Genomic DNA, 23989 nt, shown 5'->3' on the forward strand with positions numbered 1-23989 from the left:
AATCATGAGCCAGATGCGGGCATAACCCAGACCTTACCCAGACCTAACCGGTGTTACCAGCTAAAATACTGACCGGATCCAGGTATAATTGTTTGTTTCAGTGTGGTACCACATTACTACGTGATTCAAGTCCAAAAAACCCAGAATCTGGCCAACAAGTATACGAAGGAGGCAAAATCATGAGCATAATGCTGGCATAACGCAGACCTAACCCAGACCTAACCGGTGTTACCAGCTAAAATACTGACCGGATCCAGGTTTAATTGTCTGTTACTGTTTGGTACCACATTACTACGTGATTCAAACCCGATAATACCCAGGATCTGGCCAACAAGTATGCGAAGGTGGCAAAATCATGAGCCAGATGCGGGCATAACCTAGACCTAACCCAGACCTAACCGGTGTTACCAGCTAAAATACTGACCGGATCCAGGTATAATTGTTTGTTTCAGTGTGGTACCACATTACTACGTGATTCAAGTCCAAAAAACCCAGAATCTGGCCAACAAGTATACGAAGGAGGCAAAATCATGAGCATAATGCTGGCATAACGCAGACCTAACCCAGACCTAACCGGTGTTGCCGACTAAAATACTGACCGGATCCAGGTTTAATTGTCTGTTACTGTTTGGTACCACATTACTACGTGATTCAAACCCGATAATACCCAGGATCTGGCCAACAAGTATGCGAAGGTGGCAAAATCATGAGCCAGATGCGGGCATAACCCAGACCTAACCCAGACCTAACCGGTGTTACCGACTAAAATACTGACCGGATCCAGGATTAACTGACTGTTACTGTTTGGTACCACAATACAACGTGATTCAAGTCCAAAAAACCCAGAATCTGGCCAACAAGTATACGAAGGAGGCAAAATCATGAGCATAATGCTGGCATAACGCAGACCTAACCCAGACCTAACCGGTGTTACCAGCTAAAATACTGACCGGATCCAGGTATAATTGTTTGTTTCAGTGTGGTACCACATTACTACGTGATTCAAATCCAAAAAACCCAGGATCTGGCCAACATGTATGCGAAGAAGGCAAAATCATGAGCCAGATGCGGGCATAACCTAGACCTAACCCAGACCTAACCGGTGTTACCAGCTAAAATACTGACCGGATCCAGGTTTAACTGTCTCTTTCAGTGTGGTACCACAATACAGCGTGATTCAAACCCGAAAAAACCCAGGATCTGGCCAACAAGTATGCGAAGAAGGCAAAATCATGAGCCAGATGCGGGCATAACACGGACCTAACCGGTGTTATCCTCTAAAATATTGATCGAAACCGGGTTTAAGTGTTTGTTTCAGTGTGGTACCACATTACTACGTGATTCAAACCCGAAAAAACCTAGGATCTAGCCAACAAGTATGCGAAGGAGGCAAAATCATGAACAAAATTCGGGCATAACCCAGACCTAACAGGTGATACCGGCTAAAATACTGACCGGATCCAGGTTTAATTGTCTGTTACTGTTTGGTACCACATTACTACGTGATTCAAACCCGATAATACCCAGGATCTGGCCATCAAGTATGCGAAGAATGCAAAATCATGAGCCAGGTGCGGGCATAACCCAGACCTAACCCAGACCTAACCGGTGTTAGCATCTAAAATACTGACCGGATCCAGGTATAATTGTTTGTTTCAGTGTGGTACCACATTACTACGTGATTCAAATCCAAAAAACCCAGAATCTGGCTAACAGGTATGCGAAGAATGCAAAATCTTGAGCCAGATGCGGGCATAACCCAGACCTAACCCAGACCTAACCGGTGTTACCGACTAAAATACTGACCGAAGCCAGGTTTAATTGACTGTTACTGTGTGGTACCACATTACTACGTGATTCAAACCAGAGAAAATCCAGGAACTGGCCAACAAGCATGCGAAGAAGGCAAAATCATGATCTGATGCGGGCATAACCCAGACCTAACCAAGACCTAACCGGTGTTATCCTCTAAAATATTGATCGAAATCAGGTTTAGTTGTCTCTTTCAGTGTGGTACCACAATACAACGTGATTCAAACCCGAAAAAACCCAGGATCTGGCCAACAAGTATGCGAAGAAGGCAAAATCATGAGCCAGATGCGGGCATAACCCGGACCTAACCGGTGTTATCCTCTAAAATATTGATCGAAACCGGGTTTAATTGTTTGTTTCAGTGTGGTACCACATTACTACGTGATTCAAACCCGAAAAAACCTAGGATCTAGCCAACAAGTATGCGAAGGAGGCAAAATCATGAACAAAATTCGGGCATAACCCAGACCTAACCCAGACCTAACCGGTGATACCGGCTAAAATACTTACCGGATCCAGGTATAATTGTTTGTTTCAGTGTGGTACCACATTACTACGTGATTCAAATCCAAAAAACCCAGAATCTGGCCAACAAGTATGCGAAGGAGGCAAAATCATGAGCATAATGCTGGCATAACGCAGACCTAACCCAGACCTAACCGGTGTTGCCGACTAAAATACTGACCGGATCCAGGTTTATCTGACTGTTACTGGTTGGTACCACAATACAACGTGATTCAAACCGGAAAAAACACAGGATCTGGCCAACAAGTATGCGAAGAAGGCAAGATCATGAGCCAGATGCGGGCATAACCCGGACCTAACCGGTGCTATCCTCTAAAATATTGATCGAAACCGGGTTTAATTGTTTGTTTCAGTGTGGTACCACATTACTACGTGATTCAAACCCGAAAAAACCTAGGATCTGGCCAACAAGTATGCGAAGGAGGCAAAATCATGAACAAAATGCGGGCATAACCCAGACCTAACCCAGACCTAACCGGTGATACCGACTAAAATACTGACCGGAGCCAGGTTTAATTGTCTGTTACTGTTTGGTACCACATTACTACGTGATTCAAACCCGATAATACCCAGGATCTGGCCAACAAGTATGCGAAGGAGGCAAAATCATGAGCATAATGCTGGCATAACGCAGACCTAACCCAGATATAACCGGTGTTACCGACTAAAATACTGACCGGATCCAGGTTTAATTGACTGTTACTGTTTGGTACCACAATACAACGTGATTCAAACCCGAAAAAACCCAGGATCTGGCCATCAAGTATGCGAAGAATGCAAAATCATGAGCCAGGTGCGGGCATAACACAGACCTAACCCAGACCTAACCGGTGTTACCAGCTAAAATACTGACCGGATCCAGGTATAATTGTTTGTTTCAGTGTGGTACCACATTACTACGTGATTCAAATCCAAAAAACCCAGAATCTGGCTCACAGGAATGCGAAGAATGCAAAATCATGAGCCAGATGCGGGCATAACCCAGACCTAACCCAGACCTAACCGGTGTTACCAGCTAAAATACTGACCGGATCCAGGTATAATTGTTTGTTTCAGTGTGGTACCACATTACTACGTGATTCAAATCCAAAAAACCCAGGATCTGGCCAACAAGTATGCGAAGGTGGCAAAATCATGAGCCAGATGCGGGCATAACCTAGACCTAACCCAGACCTAACCGGTGTTACCAGCTAAAATACTGACCGGATCCAGGTATAATTGTTTGTTTCAGTGTGGTACCACAATACAACGTGATTCAAACCCGAAAAAACCCAGGATCTGGCCATCAAGTATGCGAAGAATGCAAAATCATGAGCCAGATGCGGGCATAACTCAGACCTAACCCAGACCTAACCGGTGTTACCAGCTAAAATACTGACCGGATCCAGGTATAATTGTATGTTTCAGTGTGGTACCACATTACTACGTGATTCAAATCCAAAAAACCCAGGATCTGGCCAACAAGTATGCGAAGGTGGCAAAATCATGAGCCAGATGCGGGCATAACCTAGACCTAACCCAGACCTAACCGGTGTTACCAGCTAAAATACTGACCGGATCCAGGTATAATTGTTTGTTTCAGTGTGGTACCACATTACTACGTGATTCAAATCCAAAAAACCCAGAATCTGGCCAACAAGTATGCGAAGGTGGCAAAATCATGAGCCAGATGCGGGCATAACCTAGACCTAACCCAGACCTAACCGGTGTTACCAGCTAAAATACTGACCGGATCCAGGTATAATTGTTTGTTTCAGTGTGGTACCACATTACTACGTGATTCAAATCCAAAAAACCCAGGATCTGGCCAACATGTATGCGAAGAAGGCAAAATCATGAGCCAGATGCGGGCATAACCCAGACCTAACCCAGACCTAACCGGTGTTACCGACTAAAATACTGACCGGATCCAGGATTAACTGACTGTTACTGTTTGGTACCACAATACAACGTGATTCAAGTCCAAAAAACCCAGAATCTGGCCAACAAGTATACGAAGGAGGCAAAATCATGAGCATAATGCTGGCATAACGCAGACCTAACCCAGACCTAACCGGTGTTGCCGACTAAAATACTGACCGGATCCAGGTTTAATTGTCTGTTACTGTTTGGTACCACATTACTACGTGATTCAAACCCGATAATACCCAGGATCTGGCCAACAAGTATGCGAAGGTGGCAAAATCATGAGCCAGATGCGGGCATAACCCAGACCTAACCCAGACCTAACCGGTGTTACCAGCTAAAATACTGACCGGATCCAGGTATAATTGTTTGTTTCAGTGTGGTACCACATTACTACGTGATTCAAGTCCAAAAAACCCAGAATCTGGCCAACAAGTATACGAAGGAGGCAAAATCATGAGCATAATGCTGGCATAACGCAGACCTAACCCAGACCTAACCGGTGTTACCAGCTAAAATACTGACCGGATCCAGGTTTAATTGTCTGTTACTGTTTGGTACCACATTACTACGTGATTCAAACCCGATAATACCCAGGATCTGGCCAACAAGTATGCGAAGGTGGCAAAATCATGAGCCAGATGCGGGCATAACCTAGACCTAACCCAGACCTAACCGGTGTTACCAGCTAAAATACTGACCGGATCCAGGTATAATTGTTTGTTTCAGTGTGGTACCACATTACTACGTGATTCAAGTCCAAAAAACCCAGAATCTGGCCAACAAGTATACGAAGGAGGCAAAATCATGAGCATAATGCTGGCATAACGCAGACCTAACCCAGACCTAACCGGTGTTGCCGACTAAAATACTGACCGGATCCAGGTTTAATTGTCTGTTACTGTTTGGTACCACATTACTACGTGATTCAAACCCGATAATACCCAGGATCTGGCCAACAAGTATGCGAAGGTGGCAAAATCATGAGCCAGATGCGGGCATAACCCAGACCTAACCCAGACCTAACCGGTGTTACCGACTAAAATACTGACCGGATCCAGGATTAACTGACTGTTACTGTTTGGTACCACAATACAACGTGATTCAAGTCCAAAAAACCCAGAATCTGGCCAACAAGTATACGAAGGAGGCAAAATCATGAGCATAATGCTGGCATAACGCAGACCTAACCCAGACCTAACCGGTGTTACCAGCTAAAATACTGACCGGATCCAGGTATAATTGTTTGTTTCAGTGTGGTACCACATTACTACGTGATTCAAATCCAAAAAACCCAGGATCTGGCCAACATGTATGCGAAGAAGGCAAAATCATGAGCCAGATGCGGGCATAACCTAGACCTAACCCAGACCTAACCGGTGTTACCAGCTAAAATACTGACCGGATCCAGGTATAATTGTTTGTTTCAGTGTGGTACCACATTACTACGTGATTCAAGTCCAAAAAACCCAGAATCTGGCCAACAAGTATACGAAGGAGGCAAAATCATGAGCATAATGCTGGCATAACGCAGACCTAACCCAGACCTAACCGGTGTTGCCGACTAAAATACTGACCGGATCCAGGTTTAACTGACTGTTACTGTTTGGTACCACAATACAACGTGATTCAAACCGGAAAAAACACAGAATCTGGCCAACAAGCATGCGAAGAAGGCAAAATCATGATCAGATGCGGGCATAACCCAGACCTAACCAAGACCTAACCAGTGTTATCCTCTAAAATATTGATCGAAATCGGGTTTAATTGTCCCTTTCAGTGTGGTACCACAATACAACGTGATTCAAACCCGAAAAAACCCAGGATCTTGCCAACAAGTATGCGAAGAAGGCAAAATCATGAGCCAGATGCGGGCATAACACGGACCTAACCGGTGTTATCCTCTAAAATATTGATCGAAACCGGGTTTAAGTGTTTGTTTCAGTGTGGTACCACATTACTACGTGATTCAAACCCGAAAAAACCTAGGATCTAGCCAACAAGTATGCGAAGGAGGCAAAATCATGAACAAAATTCGGGCATAACCCAGACCTAACCCAAACCTAACCGGCGATACCGGCTAAAATACTGATCGGATCCAGGTTTAATTGACTGTTACTGTTTGGTAACACATTACTACGTGATTCAAACCCGAAAATACCCAGGATCTGGCCAACAAGTATGCGAAGGAGGCAAAGTCATGAGCATAATGCTGGCATAACGCAGACCTAACCCAGACCTAACCGTTGTTACCGACTAAAATACTGACCGGATCCAGCTTTAACTGACTGTTACTGTTTGTAACCACAATTCAACGTGATTTAAACACGAAAAAACCCAGGATCTGGCCATCAAGTATGCGAAGAATGCAAAATCATGAGCCAGGTGCGGGCATAACCCAGACCTAACCCAGACCTAACCGGTGTTAGCATCTAAAATACTGACCGGATCCAGGTATAATTGTTTGTTTCAGTGTGGTACCACATTACTACGTGATTCAAATCCAAAAAACCCAGAATCTGGCTAACAGGTATGCGAAGAATGCAAAATCTTGAGCCAGATGCGGGCATAACCCAGACCTAACCCAGACCTAACCGGTGTTACCGACTAAAATACTGACCGAAGCCAGGTTTAATTGACTGTTACTGTGTGGTACCACATTACTACGTGATTCAAACCAGAGAAAATCCAGGAACTGGCCAACAAGCATGCGAAGAAGGCAAAATCATGATCTGATGCGGGCATAACCCAGACCTAACCAAGACCTAACCGGTGTTATCCTCTAAAATATTGATCGAAATCTGGTTTAGTTGTCTCTTTCAGTGTGGTACCACAATACAACGTGATTCAAACCCGAAAAAACCCAGGATCTGGCCAACAAGTATGCGAAGAAGGCAAAATCATGAGCCAGATGCGGGCATAACCCGGACCTAACCGGTGTTATCCTCTAAAATATTGATCGAAACCGGGTTTAATTGTTTGTTTCAGTGTGGTACCACATTACTACGTGATTCAAACCCGAAAAAACCTAGGATCTAGCCAACAAGTATGCGAAGGAGGCAAAATCATGAACAAAATTCGGGCATAACCCAGACCTAACCCAGACCTAACCGGTGATACCGGCTAAAATACTTACCGGATCCAGGTATAATTGTTTGTTTCAGTGTGGTACCACATTACTACGTGATTCAAATCCAAAAAACCCAGAATCTGGCCAACAAGTATGCGAAGGAGGCAAAATCATGAGCATAATGCTGGCATAACGCAGACCTAACCCAGACCTAACCGGTGTTGCCGACTAAAATACTGACCGGATCCAGGTTTAACTGACTGTTACTGTTTGGTACCACAATACAACGTGATTCAAACCCGAAAAAACCCTGGATCTGGCCAACAAGTATGCGAAGGAGGCAAAATCATGTGCAGAACGCTGGCATAACGCAGACCTAACCCAGACCTAACCGGTGTCACCGACTAAAATACTGACCGGATCCAGGTTTATCTGACTGTTACTGGTTGGTACCACAATACAACGTGATTCAAACCGGAAAAAACACAGGATCTGGCCAACAAGTATGCGAAGAAGGCAAAATCATGAGCCAGATGCGGGCATAACCTAGACCTAACCCAGACCTAACCGGTGTTACCAGCTAAAATACTGACCGGATCCAGGTATAATTGTTTGTTTCAGTGTGGTACCACATTACTACGTGATTCAAATCCAAAAAACCCAGGATCTGGCCAACATGTATGCGAAGAAGGCAAAATCATGAGCCAGATGCGGGCATAACCCAGACCTAACCCAGACCTAACCGGTGTTGCCGACTAAAATACTGACCGGATCCAGGTTTAATTGTCTGTTACTGTTTGGTACCACATTACTACGTGATTCAAACCCGATAATACCCAGGATCTGGCCAACAAGTATGCGAAGGTGGCAAAATCATGAGCCAGATGCGGGCAAAACCTAGACCTAACCCAGACCTAACCGGTGTTACCAGCTAAAATACTGACCGGATCCAGGTATAATTGTTTGTTTCAGTGTGGTACCACATTACTACGTGATTCAAATCCAAAAAACCCAGGATCTGGCCAACATGTATGCGAAGGTGGCAAAATCTTGAGCCAGATGCGGGCATAAACTAGACCTCACCCAGACCTAACCGGTGTTACCAGCTAAAATACTGACCGGATCCAGGTATAATTGTTTGTTTCAGTGTGGTACCACATTACTACGCGATTCAAGTCCAAAAAACCCAGAATCTGGCCAACAAGTATACGAAGGAGGCAAAATCATGAGCATAATGCTGGCATAACGCAGACCTAACCCAGACCTAACCGGTGTTGCCGACTAAAATACTGACCGGATCCAGGTTTAACTGACTGTTACTGTTTGGTACCACAATACAACGTGATTCAAACCGGAAAAAACACAGAATCTGGCCAACAAGTATGCGAAGAAGGCAAGATCATGAGCCAGATGCGGGCATAACCCGGACCTAACCGGTGCTATCCTCTAAAATATTGATCGAAACCGGGTTTAATTGTTTGTTTCAGTGTGGTACCACATTACTACGTGATTCAAACCCGAAAAAACCTAGGATCTGGCCAACAAGTATGCGAAGGAGGCAAAATCATGAACAAAATGCGGGCATAACCCAGACCTAACCCAGACCTAACCGGTGATACCGGCTAAAATACTGACCGGATCCAGGTTTAATTGTCTGTTACTGTTTGGTACCACATTACTACGTGATTCAAACCCGATAATACCCAGGATCTGGCCAACAAGTATGCGCAGGAGGCAAGATCATGAGCATAAAGCTGGCATAACGCAGACCTAACCCAGACCTAACCGGTGTTACCGACTAAAATACTGACCGGATCCAGGTTTAATTGACTGTTACTGTTTGGTACCACAATACAACGTGATTCAAACCCGAAAAAACCCAGGATCTGGCCATCAAGTATGCGAAGAATGCAAAATCATGAGCCAGGTGCGGGCATAACCCAGATCTAACCCAGGCCTAACCGGTGTTACCAGCTAAAATACTGACCGGATCCAGGTATAATTGTTTGTTTCAGTGTGGTACCACATTACTACGTGATTCAAATCCAAAAAACCCAGAATCTGGCTAACAGGTATGCGAAGAATGCAAAATCATGAGCCCGATGCGGGCATAACCCAGACCTAACCCAGACCTAACCGGTGTTAGCATCTAAAATACTGACCGGATCCAGGTATAATTGTTTGTTTCAGTGTGGTACCACATTACTACGTGATTCAAATCCAAAAAACTCAGAATCTGGCTAACAGGTATGCGAAGAATGCAAAATCTTGAGCCAGATGCGGGCATAACCCAGACCTAACCCAGACCTAACCGGTGTTACCGACTAAAATACTGACCGAAGCCAGGTTTAATTGACTGTTACTGTGTGGTACCACATTACTACGTGATTCAAATCCAAAAAACCCAGGATCTGGCCAACATGTATGCGAAGAAGGCAAAATCATGAGCCAGATGCGGGCATAACCTAGACCTAACCCAGACCTAACCGGTGTTACCAGCTAAAATACTGACCGGATCCAGGTATAATTGTTTGTTTCAGTGTGGTACCACATTACTACGTGATTCAAGTCCAAAAAACCCAGAATCTGGCCAACAAGTATACGAAGGAGGCAAAATCATGAGCATAATGCTGGCATAACGCAGACCTAACCCAGACCTAACCGGTGTTGCCGACTAAAATACTGACCGGATCCAGGTTTAACTGACTGTTACTGTTTGGTACCACAATACAACGTGATTCAAACCGGAAAAAACACAGAATCTGGCCAACAAGCATGCGAAGAAGGCAAAATCATGATCAGATGCGGGCATAACCCAGACCTAACCAAGACCTAACCAGTGTTATCCTCTAAAATATTGATCGAAATCGGGTTTAATTGTCCCTTTCAGTGTGGTACCACAATACAACGTGATTCAAACCCGAAAAAACCCAGGATCTTGCCAACAAGTATGCGAAGAAGGCAAAATCATGAGCCAGATGCGGGCATAACACGGACCTAACCGGTGTTATCCTCTAAAATATTGATCGAAACCGGGTTTAAGTGTTTGTTTCAGTGTGGTACCACATTACTACGTGATTCAAACCCGAAAAAACCTAGGATCTAGCCAACAAGTATGCGAAGGAGGCAAAATCATGAACAAAATTCGGGCATAACCCAGACCTAACCCAAACCTAACCGGCGATACCGGCTAAAATACTGATCGGATCCAGGTTTAATTGACTGTTACTGTTTGGTAACACATTACTACGTGATTCAAACCCGAAAATACCCAGGATCTGGCCAACAAGTATGCGAAGGAGGCAAAGTCATGAGCATAATGCTGGCATAACGCAGACCTAACCCAGACCTAACCGTTGTTACCGACTAAAATACTGACCGGATCCAGCTTTAACTGACTGTTACTGTTTGTAACCACAATTCAACGTGATTTAAACACGAAAAAACCCAGGATCTGGCCATCAAGTATGCGAAGAATGCAAAATCATGAGCCAGGTGCGGGCATAACCCAGACCTAACCCAGACCTAACCGGTGTTAGCATCTAAAATACTGACCGGATCCAGGTATAATTGTTTGTTTCAGTGTGGTACCACATTACTACGTGATTCAAATCCAAAAAACCCAGAATCTGGCTAACAGGTATGCGAAGAATGCAAAATCTTGAGCCAGATGCGGGCATAACCCAGACCTAACCCAGACCTAACCGGTGTTACCGACTAAAATACTGACCGAAGCCAGGTTTAATTGACTGTTACTGTGTGGTACCACATTACTACGTGATTCAAACCAGAGAAAATCCAGGAACTGGCCAACAAGCATGCGAAGAAGGCAAAATCATGATCTGATGCGGGCATAACCCAGACCTAACCAAGACCTAACCGGTGTTATCCTCTAAAATATTGATCGAAATCTGGTTTAGTTGTCTCTTTCAGTGTGGTACCACAATACAACGTGATTCAAACCCGAAAAAACCCAGGATCTGGCCAACAAGTATGCGAAGAAGGCAAAATCATGAGCCAGATGCGGGCATAACCCGGACCTAACCGGTGTTATCCTCTAAAATATTGATCGAAACCGGGTTTAATTGTTTGTTTCAGTGTGGTACCACATTACTACGTGATTCAAACCCGAAAAAACCTAGGATCTAGCCAACAAGTATGCGAAGGAGGCAAAATCATGAACAAAATTCGGGCATAACCCAGACCTAACCCAGACCTAACCGGTGATACCGGCTAAAATACTTACCGGATCCAGGTATAATTGTTTGTTTCAGTGTGGTACCACATTACTACGTGATTCAAATCCAAAAAACCCAGAATCTGGCCAACAAGTATGCGAAGGAGGCAAAATCATGAGCATAATGCTGGCATAACGCAGACCTAACCCAGACCTAACCGGTGTTGCCGACTAAAATACTGACCGGATCCAGGTTTAACTGACTGTTACTGTTTGGTACCACAATACAACGTGATTCAAACCCGAAAAAACCCTGGATCTGGCCAACAAGTATGCGAAGGAGGCAAAATCATGTGCAGAACGCTGGCATAACGCAGACCTAACCCAGACCTAACCGGTGTCACCGACTAAAATACTGACCGGATCCAGGTTTATCTGACTGTTACTGGTTGGTACCACAATACAACGTGATTCAAACCGGAAAAAACACAGGATCTGGCCAACAAGTATGCGAAGAAGGCAAAATCATGAGCCAGATGCGGGCATAACCTAGACCTAACCCAGACCTAACCGGTGTTACCAGCTAAAATACTGACCGGATCCAGGTATAATTGTTTGTTTCAGTGTGGTACCACATTACTACGTGATTCAAATCCAAAAAACCCAGGATCTGGCCAACATGTATGCGAAGAAGGCAAAATCATGAGCCAGATGCGGGCATAACCCAGACCTAACCCAGACCTAACCGGTGTTGCCGACTAAAATACTGACCGGATCCGGGTTTAATTGTCTGTTACTGTTTGGTACCACACTACTACGTGATTCAAACCCGATAATACCCAGGATCTGGCCAACAAGTATGCGAAGGTGGCAAAATCATGAGCCAGATGCGGGCAAAACCTAGACCTAACCCAGACCTAACCGGTGTTACCAGCTAAAATACTGACCGGATCCAGGTATAATTGTTTGTTTCAGTGTGGTACCACATTACTACGTGATTCAAATCCAAAAAACCCAGGATCTGGCCAACATGTATGCGAAGGTGGCAAAATCTTGAGCCAGATGCGGGCATAAACTAGACCTCACCCAGACCTAACCGGTGTTACCAGCTAAAATACTGACCGGATCCAGGTATAATTGTTTGTTTCAGTGTGGTACCACATTACTACGCGATTCAAGTCCAAAAAACCCAGAATCTGGCCAACAAGTATACGAAGGAGGCAAAATCATGAGCATAATGCTGGCATAACGCAGACCTAACCCAGACCTAACCGGTGTTGCCGACTAAAATACTGACCGGATCCAGGTTTAACTGACTGTTACTGTTTGGTACCACAATACAACGTGATTCAAACCGGAAAAAACACAGAATCTGGCCAACAAGTATGCGAAGAAGGCAAGATCATGAGCCAGATGCGGGCATAACCCGGACCTAACCGGTGCTATCCTCTAAAATATTGATCGAAACCGGGTTTAATTGTTTGTTTCAGTGTGGTACCACATTACTACGTGATTCAAACCCGAAAAAACCTAGGATCTGGCCAACAAGTATGCGAAGGAGGCAAAATCATGAACAAAATGCGGGCATAACCCAGACCTAACCCAGACCTAACCGGTGATACCGGCTAAAATACTGACCGGATCCAGGTTTAATTGTCTGTTACTGTTTGGTACCACATTACTACGTGATTCAAACCCGATAATACCCAGGATCTGGCCAACAAGTATGCGCAGGAGGCAAGATCATGAGCATAAAGCTGGCATAACGCAGACCTAACCCAGACCTAACCGGTGTTACCGACTAAAATACTGACCGGATCCAGGTTTAATTGACTGTTACTGTTTGGTACCACAATACAACGTGATTCAAACCCGAAAAAACCCAGGATCTGGCCATCAAGTATGCGAAGAATGCAAAATCATGAGCCAGGTGCGGGCATAACCCAGATCTAACCCAGGCCTAACCGGTGTTACCAGCTAAAATACTGACCGGATCCAGGTATAATTGTTTGTTTCAGTGTGGTACCACATTACTACGTGATTCAAATCCAAAAAACCCAGAATCTGGCTAACAGGTATGCGAAGAATGCAAAATCATGAGCCCGATGCGGGCATAACCCAGACCTAACCCAGACCTAACCGGTGTTACCAGCTAAAATACTGACCGGATCCAGGTATAATTGTTTGTTTCAGTGTGGTACCACATTACTACGTGATTCAAATCCAAAAAACCCAGGATCTGGCCAACAAGTATGCGAAGAAGGCAAAATCATGAGCCAGATGCGGGCATAACCCAGACCTAACCGTTGTTACCGACTAAAATACTGACCGAAGCCAGGTTTAATTGACTGTTACTGTGTGGTACCACATTACTACGTGATTCAAACCAGAGAAAACCCAGGATCTGGCCAACAAGCATGCGAAGAAGGCAAAATCATGATCAGATGCGGGCATAACCCAGACCTAACCAAGACCTAACCGGTGTTATCCTCTAAAATATTGATCGAAATCAGGTTTAATTGTCTCTTTCAGTGTGGTACCACAATACAACGTGATTCAAACCCGAAAAAACCCAGGATCTGGCCAACAAGTATGCGAAGAAGGCAAAATCATGAGCCAGATGCGGGCATAACACGGACCTAACCGGTGTTATCCACTAAAATATTGATCGAAACCGGGTTTAAGTGTTTGTTTCAGTGTGGTACCACATTACTACGTGATTCAAACCCGAAAAAACCTAGGATCTAGCCAACAAGTATGCGAAGGAGGGAAAACCATGAACAAAATTCGGGCATAACCCAGACCTAACCCAGACCTAACCGGTGATACCGGCTAAAATACTGACCGGATCCAGGTTTAATTGTCTGTTACTGTTTGGTACCACATTACTACGTGATTCAAACCCGATAATACCCAGGATCTGGCCATCAAGTATGCGAAGAATGCAAAATCATGAGCCAGATGCGGGCATAACCCAGACCTAACCCAGACCTAACCGGTGTTACCAGCTAAAATACTGACCGGATCCAGGTATAATTGTTTGTTTCAGTGTGGTACCACATTACTACGTGATTCAAATCCAAAAAACCCAGAGTCTGGCTAACAGGTATGCGAAGAATGCAAAATCATGAGCCCGATGCGGGCATAACCCAGACCTAACCCAGACCTAACCGGTGTTACCAGCTACAATACTGACCGGATCCAGGTATAATTGTTTGTTTCAGTGAGGTACCACAATACAACGTGATTCAAACCCGAAAAAACCCAGGATCTGGCCACCACGTATGCGAAGAATGCAAAATCATGAGCCAGATGCGGGCATAACCCAGACCTAACCCAGACCTAACCTGTGTTACCAGCTAAAATATTGACCGGATCCAGGTTTAATTGTCTGTTACTGTTTGGTACCACATTACTACGTGCTTCAAACCCGATAATACCCAGGATCTGGCCAACAAGTATGCGAAGGAGGCAAAATCATGAGCATTATGCTGGCATAACGCAGACCTAACCCAGACCTAACCGGTGTTACCGACTAAAATACTGACCGGATCCAGGTATAATTGACTGTTACTGTTTGGTACCACAATACAACGTGATTCAAACCCGAAAAAACCCAGGATCTGGCCATCAAGTATACGAAGAATGCAAAATAATGAGCCAGGTGCGGGCATAACCCAGACCTAACCCAGACCTAACCGGTGTTACCAGCTAAAATACTGACTGGATCCAGGTATAATTGTTTGATTCAGTGTGGTACCACATTACTACGTGATTCAAATCCAAAAAACCCAGAATCTGGCCAACAAGTATGCGAAGGAGGCAAAATCATGAGCATAATGCTGGCATAACGCAGACCCTACCCAGACCTAACCGGTGTTGCCGACTAAAATACTGACCGGATCCAGGTTTAATTGACTGTTACTGTTTGGTACCACAATACAACGTGATTCAAACCCGAAAAAACCCAGGATCTGGCCATCAAGTATACGAAGAATGCAAAATAATGAGCCAGGTGCGGGCATAACCCAGACCTAACCCAGACCTAACCGGTGTTACCGACTAAAACACTGACCGAAGCCAGGTTTAATTGACTGTTACTGTGTGGTACCACATTACTACGTGATTCAAACCAGAGAAAACCCAGGAACTGGCCAACAAGCATGCGAAGAAGGCAAAATCATGATCAGATGCGGGCATAACCCAGACCTAACCAAGACCTAACCGGTGTTATCCTCTAAAATATTGATCGAAACCGGGTTTAATTGTTTGTTTCAGTGTGGTACCACATTACTACGTGATTCAAACCCGAAAAAACCTAGGATCTAGCCAACAAGTATGCGAAGGAGGGAAAACCATGAACAAAATTCGGGCATAACTCAGACCTAACCCAGACCTAACCGGTGATACCGGCTAAAATACTGACCGGATCCAGGTTTAATTGTCTGTTACTGTTTGGTACCACATTACTACGTGATTCAAACCCGATAATACCCAGGATCTGGCCATCAAGTATGCGAAGAATGCAAAATCATGAGCCAGATGCGGGCATAACCCAGACCTAACCCAGACCTAACCGGTGATACCAGCTAAAATACTGACTGGATCCAGGTATAATTGTTTGATTCAGTGTGGTACCACATTACTACGTGATTCAAATCCAAAAAACCCAGAATCTGGCCAACAAGTATGCGAAGGAGGCAAAATCATGAGCATAATGCTGGCATAACGCAGACCTAACCCAGACCTAACCGGTGTTACCAGCTAAAATACTGACCGGATCCAGGTTTATCTGACTGTTACTGTTTGGTACCACAATACAACGTGATTCAAACCCGAAAAAACCCAGGATCTGGCCACCACGTATGCGAAGAATGCAAAATCATGAGCCAGATGCGGGCATAACCCAGACCTAACCCAGACCTAACCTGTGTTACCAGCTAAAATATTGACCGGATCCAGGTTTAATTGTCTGTTACTGTTTGGTACCACATTACTACGTGCTTCAAACCCGATAATACCCAGGATCTGGCCAACAAGTATGCGAAGGAGGCAAAATCATGAGCATTATGCTGGCATAACGCAGACCTAACCCAGACCTAACCGGTGTTACCGACTAAAATACTGACCGGATCCAGGTATAATTGACTGTTACTGTTTGGTACCACAATACAACGTGATTCAAACCCGAAAAAACCCAGGATCTGGCCATCAAGTATACGAAGAATGCAAAATAATGAGCCAGGTGCGGGCATAACCCAGACCTAACCCAGACCTAACCGGTGATACCAGCTAAAATACTGACTGGATCCAGGTATAATTGTTTGATTCAGTGTGGTACCACATTACTACGTGATTCAAATCCAAAAAACCCAGAATCTGGCCAACAAGTATGCGAAGGAGGCAAAATCATGAGCATAATGCTGGCATAACGCAGACCCTACCCAGACCTAACCGGTGTTGCCGACTAAAATACTGACCGGATCCAGGTTTAATTGACTGTTACTGTTTGGTACCACAATACAACGTGATTCAAACCCGAAAAAACCCAGGATCTGGCCATCAAGTATACGAAGAATGCAAAATAATGAGCCAGGTGCGGGCATAACCCAGACCTAACCCAGACCTAACCGGTGTTACCGACTAAAACACTGACCGAAGCCAGGTTTAATTGACTGTTACTGTGTGGTACCACATTACTACGTGATTCAAACCAGAGAAAACCCAGGAACTGGCCAACAAGCATGCGAAGAAGGCAAAATCATGATCAGATGCGGGCATAACCCAGACCTAACCAAGACCTAACCGGTGTTATCCTCTAAAATATTGATCGAAACCGGGTTTAATTGTTTGTTTCAGTGTGGTACCACATTACTACGTGATTCAAACCCGAAAAAACCTAGGATCTAGCCAACAAGTATGCGATGGAGGCAAAATCATGAACAAAATTCGGGCATAACCCAGACCTAACCCAGACCTAACCGGTGATACCGGCTAAAATACTTACCGGATCCAGGTATAATTGTTTGTTTCAGTGTGGAACCACATTACTACGTGATTCAAATCCAAAAAACCCAGAATCTGACCAACAAGCATGCGAAGGAGGCAAAATCATGAGCATAATGCTGGCATAACGCAGACCTAACCCAGACCTAACCGGTGTTGCCGACTAAAATACTGGGCGGATCCAGGTTTAATTGACTGTTACTGTTTGGTACCACAATACAACGTGATTCAAACCCGAAAAAACCCAGGATCTGGCCAACAAGTATGCGAAGGAGGCAAAATCATGAACAAAATTCGGGCATAACCCAGACCTAACCCAAACCTAACCGGTGATACCGGCTAAAATACTGACCGGATCCAGGTTTAATTGACTGTTACTGTGTGGTACCACATTACTACGTGATTCAAACCGGAAAAAACACAGAATCTGGCCAACAAGTATGCGAAGAAGGCAAGATCATGAGCCAGATGCGGGCATAACCCGGACCTAACCGGTGCTATCCTCTAAAATATTGATCGAAACCGGGTTTAATTGTTTGTTTCAGTGTGGTACCACATTACTACGTGATTCAAACCAGAGAAAACCCAGGATCTGGCCAACAAGCATGCGAAGAAGGCAAAATCATGATCAGATGCGGGCATAACCCAGACCTAACCAAGACCTAACCAGTGTTATCCTCTAAAATATTGATCGAAATCGGGTTTAATTGTCCCTTTCAGTGTGGTACCACAATACAACGTGATTCAAACCCGAAAAAACCCAGGATCTTGCCAACAAGTATGCGAAGAAGGCAAAATCATGAGCCAGATGCGGGCATAACACGGACCTAACCGGTGTTATCCTCTAAAATATTGATCGAAACCGGGTTTAAGTGTTTGTTTCAGTGTGGTACCACATTACTACGTGATTCAAACCCGAAAAAACCTAGGATCTAGCCAACAAGTATGCGAAGGAGGCAAAATCATGAACAAAATTCGGGCATAACCCAGACCTAACCCAAACCTAACCGGTGATACCGGCTAAAATACTGACCGGATCCAGGTTTAATTGACTGTTACTGTTTGGTACCACAATTCAACGTGATTCAAACACGAAAAAACCCAGGATCTGGCCATCAAGTATGCGAAGAATGCAAAATCATGAGCCAGGTGCGGGCATAACCCAGACCTAACCCAGACCTAACCGGTGTTAGCATCTAAAATACTGACCGGATCCAGGTATAATTGTTTGTTTCAGTGTGGTACCACATTACTACGTGATTCAAATCCAAAAAACCCAGAATCTGGCTAACAGGTATGCGAAGAATGCAAAATCTTGAGCCAGATGCGGGCATAACCCAGACCTAACCCAGACCTAACCGGTGTTACCGACTAAAAAACTGACCGAAGCCAGGTTTAATTGACTGTTACTGTGTGGTACCACATTACTACGTGATTCAAACCAGAGAAAATCCAGGAACTGGCCAACAAGCATGCGAAGAAGGCAAAATCATGATCTGATGCGGGCATAACCCAGACCTAACCAAGACCTAACCGGTGTTATCCTCTAAAATATTGATCGAAATCAGGTTTAGTTGTCTCTTTCAGTGTGGTACCACAATACAACGTGATTCAAACCCGAAAAAACCCAGGATCTGGCCAACAAGTATGCGAAGAAGGCAAAATCATGAGCCAGATGCGGGCATAACCCGGACCTAACCGGTGTTATCCTCTAAAATATTGATCGAAACCGGGTTTAATTGTTTGTTTCAGTGTGGTACCACATTACTACGTGATTCAAACCCGAAAAAACCTAGGATCTAGCCAACAAGTATGCGAAGGAAGCAAAATCATGAACAAAATTCGGGCATAACCCAGACCTAACCCAGACCTAACCGGTGTTACCAGCTAAAATACTGACCGGATCCAGGTATAATTGTTTGTTTCAGTGTGGTACCACATTACTACGTGATTCAAATCCAAAAAACCCAGGATCTGGCCAACAAGTATGCGAAGAAGGCAAAATCATGAGCCAGATGCGGGCATAACCCAGACCTAACCAAGACCTAACCGGTGTTACCGACTAAAATACTGACCGGATCCAGGTTTAATTGTCTGTTACTGTTTGGTACCACATTACTACGTGCTTCAAACCCGATAATACCCAGGATCTGGCCACCACGTATGCGAAGAATGCAAAATCATGAGCCAGATGCGGGCATAACCCAGACCTAACCCAGACCTAACCGGTGTTACCAGCTAAAATACTGACCGGATCCAGGTTTAATTGTCTGTTACTGTTTGGTACCACATTACTACGTGCTTCAAACCCGATAATACCCAGGATCTGGCCAACAAGTATGCGAAGGAGGCAAAATCATGAGCATAATGCTGGCATAACGCAGACCTAACCCAGACCTAACCGGTGTTGCCGACTAAAATACTGACCGGATCCAGGTATAATTGTGTGTTACTGTTTGGTACCACAATACAACGTGACTCAAACGCGAAAAAACCCAGGATCTGGCCAACAAGTATGCGAAGGAGGCAAAATCGTGAGCATAATGCTGGCATAGCGCAGACCTAACCCAGACCTAACCGGTGTTACCGACTAAAATACTGACCGGATCCAGGTTTAACTGACTGTTACTGTTTGGTACCACAATACAACGTGATTCAAACCGGAAAAAACACAGGATCTGGCCATCAAGTATGCGAAGAATGCAAAATCGTGAGCCAGGTGCGGGCATAACCCAGACCTAACCCAGACCTAACCGGTGTTAGCATCTAAAATACTGACCGGATCCAGGTATAATTGTTTGTTTCAGTGTGGTACCACATTACTACGTGATTCAAATCCAAAAAACCCAGAATCTGGCTAACAGGTATGCGAAGAATGCAAAATCTTGAGCCAGATGCGGGCATAACCCAGACCTAACCCAGACCTAACCGGTGTTACCGACTAAAATACTGACCGAAGCCAGGTTTAATTGACTGTTACTGTGTGGTACCACATTACTACGTGATTCAAACCAGAGAAAATCCAGGAACTGGCCAACAAGCATGCGAAGAAGGCAAAATCATGATCTGATGCGGGCATAACCCAGACCTAACCAAGACCTAACCGGTGTTATCCTCTAAAATATTGATCGAAATCAGGTATAGTTGTCTCTTTCAGTGTGGTACCACAATACAACGTGATTCAAACCCGAAAAAACCCAGGATCTGGCCAACAAGTATGCGAAGAAGGCAAAATCATGAGCCAGATGCGGGCATAACCCGGACCTAACCGGTGTTATCCTCTAAAATATTGATCGAAACCGGGTTTAATTGTTTGTTTCAGTGTGGTACCACATTACTACGTGATTCAAACCCGAAAAAACCTAGGATCTAGCCAACAAGTATGCGAAGGAGGCAAAATCATGAACAAAATTCGGGCATAACCCAGACCTAACCCAGACCTAACCGGTGATACCGGCTAAAATACTTACCGGATCCAGGTATAATTGTTTGTTTCAGTGTGGTACCACATTACTACGTGATTCAAATCCAAAAAACCCAGAATCTGGCCAACAAGTATGCGAAGGAGGCAAAATCATGAGCATAATGCTGGCATAACGCAGACCTAACCCAGACCTAACCGGTGTTGCCGACTAAAATACTGACCGGATCCAGGTTTAACTGACTGTTACTGTTTGGCACCACAATACAACGTGATTCAAACCCGAAAAAACCCTGGATCTGGCCAACAAGTATGCGAAGGAGGCAAAATCATGTGCAGAACGCTGGCATAACGCAGACCTAACCCAGACCTAACCGGTGTCACCGACTAAAATACTGACCGGATCCAGGTTTATCTGACTGTTACTGGTTGGTACCACAATACAACGTGATTCAAACCGGAAAAAACACAGGATCTGGCCAACAAGTATGCGAAGAAGGCAAGATCATGAGCCAGATGCGGGCACAACCCGGACCTAACCGGTGCTATCCTCTAAAATATTGATCGAAACCGGGTTTAATTGTTTGTTTCAGTGTGGTACCACATTACTACGTGATTCAAACCCGAAAAAACCTAGGATCTGGCCAACAAGTATGCGAAGGAGGCAAAATCATGAACAAAATGCGGGCATAACCCAGACCTAACCCAGACCTAACCGGTGATACCGACTAAAATACTGACCGGAGCCAGGTTTAATTGTCTGTTACTGTTTGGTACCACATTACTACGTGATTCAAACCCGATAATACCCAGGATCTGGCCAACAAGTATGCGAAGGAGGCAAAATCATGAGCATAATGCTGGCATAACGCAGACCTAACCCAGATATAACCGGTGTTACCGACTAAAATACTGACCGGATCCAGGTTTAATTGACTGTTACTGTTTGGTACCACAATACAACGTGATTCAAACCCGAAAAAACCCAGGATCTGGCCATCAAGTATGCGAAGAATGCAAAATCATGAGCCAGGTGCGGGCATAACACAGACCTAACCCAGACCTAACCGGTGTTACCAGCTAAAATACTGACCGGATCCAGGTATAATTGTTTGTTTCGTGTGGTACCACATTACTACGTGATTCAAATCCAAAAAACCCAGAATCTGGCTCACAGGAATGCGAAGAATGCAAAATCATGAGCCAGATGCGGGCATAACCCAGACCTAACCCAGACCTAACCGGTGTTACCAGCTAAAATACTGACCGGATCCAGGTATAATTGTTTGTTTCAGTGTGGTACCACATTACTACGTGATTCAAATCCAAAAAACCCAGGATCTGGCCAACAAGTATGCGAAGAAGGCAAAATCATGAGCCAGATGCGGGCATAACCCAGACCTAACCCAGACCTAACCGGTGTTACCAGCTAAAATACTGACCGGATCCAGGTATAATTGTTTGTTTCAGTGTGGTACCACAATACAACGTGATTCAAACCCGAAAAAACCCAGGATCTGGCCATCAAGTATGCGAAGAATGCAAAATCATGAGCCAGATGCGGGCATAACTCAGACCTAACCCAGACCTAACCGGTGTTACCAGCTAAAATACTGACCGGATCCAGGTATAATTGTTTGTTTCAGTGTGGTACCACATTACTACGTGATTCAAATCCAAAAAACCCAGAATCTGGCCAACAAGTATGCGAAGGTGGCAAAATCATGAGCCAGATGCGGGCATAACCTAGACCTAACCCAGACCTAACCGGTGTTACCAGCTAAAATACTGACCGGATCCAGGTATAATTGTTTGTTTCAGTGTGGTACCACATTACTACGTGATTCAAATCCAAAAAACCCAGGATCTGGCCAACATGTATGCGAAGAAGGCAAAATCATGAGCCAGATGCGGGCATAACCCAGACCTAACCCAGACCTAACCGGTGTTACCGACTAAAATACTGACCGGATCCAGGATTAACTGACTGTTACTGTTTGGTACCACAATACAACGTGATTCAAGTCCAAAAAACCCAGAATCTGGCCAACAAGTATACGAAGGAGGCAAAATCATGAGCATAATGCTGGCATAACGCAGACCTAACCCAGACCTAACCGGTGTTGCCGACTAAAATACTGACCGGATCCAGGTTTAATTGTCTGTTACTGTTTGGTACCACATTACTACGTGATTCAAACCCGATAATACCCAGGATCTGGCCAACAAGTATGCGAAGGTGGCAAAATCATGAGCCAGATGCGGGCATAACTCAGACCTCACCCAGACCTAACCGGTGTTACCAGCTAAAATACTGACCGGATCCAGGTATAATTGTTTGTTTCAGTGTGGTACCACATTACTACGTGATTCAAGTCCAAAAAACCCTCCCTCAGGGGCTGCCAGCCTTTCAGCTGCAGTACGGGCTTAACGAACCCGGGGTACCCGAGTCATACACACACCGTAAGCCTCCTGTTGGTCGTCACAACGACCCATTCACAATTCCCTATTGGTTTTGTGAATGGTACGTGACGGCAGGAGGAACGGGGGTCTTGGCTTAACCGCCTGGGCCACGAGTATGGCGACTCTATAAAATCGCCCTCCAATCCTAAGCTATGGTGCGCGGCGATGGGATGCATGGTTGGGGGAGAAGGCCCAATCCCAAGCGACCACCTCCGGGGAACCTGCCGAACCCCCGGAGTATATAGGCTTACCCGGGTAAGGCGGCTCTGCCCGGGCGGACCTTTTCTTCCGACCTGCTCGTGGGAATATTATGGAGTTCAATATTAAAACGGGGATGGGACGGGGTAAGTCAGAGGGGGAGGACGAAGGCGGTGTTGGGACTGGAGTGACGGCGCTCGCGCCGCCTCCAGCGCCTGGCCCGGCTTCGTGGAAGGTGGAGGAGGACGACGAGACTGCGTCAGTCTCGTCCTTCTCCTCCACCAGGAGCCTCATAGGCTCTAAGAGGAAGAGGGCGGGGCAGGCCGTCGTCGAGGTGGGCGGGGCGATGAGCCCGTCGGTGAGGCTGAGTTGCCTCAGGGACGAGGTGACCGAGGAGATATCGGAGAGGATC

Source organism: Colletes latitarsis, chromosome 7 (genome assembly GCF_051014445.1).
Source record: "Colletes latitarsis isolate SP2378_abdomen chromosome 7, iyColLati1, whole genome shotgun sequence".
Lineage (NCBI taxonomy): Eukaryota > Metazoa > Arthropoda > Insecta > Hymenoptera > Colletidae > Colletes > Colletes latitarsis.